Here is a 2,789-nt window from a genome sequence, read left to right on the forward strand (position 1 = left end):
ATCAAAACACAATAATGACAACGAAGAAGTATAAAAATCGTAAGAAGAGAGCAAGGAGAAGTCTTATTCAGAATTTGCGTATGATCGTTTACAACAAGGTTTAAGCCTGGGCTCGAGAGCTGTCGGCGAGATTCCTAGTTCTAGCAACCCTAAGACGGCTAAACCTAATTGAGTCGCAGCTCGAAATAACAAAAACGGAAAGTTTTCCTAATTACTCTAAGTGCTAAGTTTTCTCTCCAAAAGTTCCTCCTCATGCCTCTCGCCTAGGACCCCTTATATACTGGCTCCAAGGTCTGTTTACGTTTTTCCTCTTCTGCCCTCAAGCTGCCATAGCATAAAAATGGAGATATTCCATTTTTTCCGATCTTCGTAATTATCTTCAAAATTTCGTATTTATCCGCGGAAACTTGACATTTATCTTCCCTTGCGAACCAAGCGTAAACCGACAAGCGGTTTACGGGCTGTTGGTTAAGAAATCGTAAGTTGGGCCTCGAGTCATGTCTTAGGTCCCTTTGGGCCGTCTTTCGACTCGAAGTGTTTATTACGGCTTCTTTCGATAAATAATGAAATTTCCGCGGTTTTTACGGTATAGTTGGATTGATAATCTTAGAAATGGCGGGGTACGTGAGATGGGTTCGCTACAGTATTCGGGAGATAGCATCGAAGCGTAGACGAGAATGCATGGACTGATGTCGTATCGACGTTTCGGAAGAGCTCGGTCTCTACGTAGCGACCGAGCGCTCGATCGCTACGTAGCGACCGAACGTTGGTTCGAGCTCGGTCGCTACGTAGCGACCAAGCGGAATGGACGTTTGGTCGCTATGTAGCCATTGAGCTTTGGATCGAACTTGGTCGCTACGTAGCGACCGAGCGGAGCACGTGTTTGGTCACTGCGTAGCGATCCTTCTCGAGCTCTTGTCCGATGATTCGTGTTTCTTCCGCAAAGCTTTTCGTAAAGAAGAATCTATTTCGAAAAAGTATTTGTCGAAGAATTTTTCTTCTTCGGGGATTTGGACGTTAACTTCGTCGTAACCGTTTTCGACCACAACACGGTTCTTCCTGAAAATTGCTATTACTACTACTAGCTTCAATCTGATCATAATTATAACATTCTCCATGTAGAAACCAGATATAGTAATTTGACGTGAAACCTCTATTTATTAAATGCTTCCAACCATTTTCACGATTTGCCAATTTCGAATTGTTCCATTTCTGACAAGGACAGAACATCTTACCACTTTCTTGGGCGAGCGGTGTGGAATCTGCTTGATGCATAAATGTCCCCAGCCCCGCAAGGTATTCTTTCGTCACTCTCCCGTTAGCATCTCTATGCATATACATCCACCTCCGCAACTCAAAAATATTAACGTTTTTTTTTTCTCGTTGGTGTGTTTAAAATGATGTTAAAATGTCCATATTTATAGGAAATTTTCAAATCTGGTAATTGTAATTTTCCAAGGAATTTACGACGAAATTTAGTTGGGTGGCCGAAAAAAACATGTTACAACTACAAAGTTGGTGGATTCAAAATTTCTTCGCTAAGTAGACGTAAAATATTTCCTCGTAAAGCACACGCTACATTTACGTCGAGTTTACGAGGAAAGCGTATTTCCTCGTAAAAGCCACGTGACATTACATCGACTTTACGACGAAATCATTTCATCGTTATTTTACGAGGAAATAACGCTGATTTTATATTTCCTCGTAAGTTCCTAGCAAAGTCGACGTAAACTTACGAGGATTACTTTTACTCGTTAAATTTCCTCGCTAAACTTGTGTTTTCTTGTAGTGTTATTTTATTTCAAAATATGTGGTTTCACATTTACAATAACGAATTTTCAGACAAAATGGCTAACTGTTGTAAAACAAGAGAATAGAATCTGTATGTTTATGTATATTTCATAAACATAAGGAGCCCTTTATATATAGGGAATTACACCGTCATAGAATAATGGAAAGACTAAAGAAGGGAAATACAAAAAGGAAAGAGTACAAATCATAATCTAATAAGGAAAAGGCAAGATGTCGATTCTCCCTCTCCCTCTCTCCTCACGGTCGACTCTCTCTCTCTCTCTCTAGCATTGGGCCAGTTATGAACCGGACAGGTTATGGACATCCACAATATGATTTATAACACTCCCCTTGGATGTCATAACCATACAGGGATTGTAATACGCTTTAGATGTTGCCTCGTTAAAACCTTACCAGGAAAACCCAATGGGACAAAACCATGGTGAAGGAAAAAGAGTACAACATGTATTACTCCCCCTGTTCTGAACAACTCGCGGCTGGCCTCATGAACAGCCAAGATCTCTGAATGGTTTGAAGATGTGGCCGCGATCGTCTGCTTCATGGAACCCCATGATATGGCTGTTCCACCATGTGTGAAAACATATCCTGTCTGTGATCGAGCATTGTGTGGATCCGAAAGATAACCTGCATCAGCAAAATCAACTAAACCTTCTTTGTTTTGGTTAGTATAAAATAAACCCAAATCTTTCGTTCCCTGCAGGTAATGAAGAATATGTTTAATCTCGTCCCAGTGCCTTTGGGTTAGACAAGAGCTAAATCTAGACAATAGATTCATGGCAAAACATATATTTGGTCGTGTGTGACTTGCCAGATACATCAAAGCTCCTATGGCACTGAGATATGGCACTTCGGGACCAAAGACATCTTCATCGTCCATCTTAGGATGTAATAGATCAATGTCCAGGCCGAGAGACCTCACGACCATGGGGCTAGATAAGGGGTGAGACTCGGCCATGTTGAATCTCTTGAGTACTTTT

Source organism: Brassica oleracea, chromosome C6, assembly GCF_000695525.1.
Source record: "Brassica oleracea var. oleracea cultivar TO1000 chromosome C6, BOL, whole genome shotgun sequence".
Lineage (NCBI taxonomy): Eukaryota > Viridiplantae > Streptophyta > Magnoliopsida > Brassicales > Brassicaceae > Brassica > Brassica oleracea.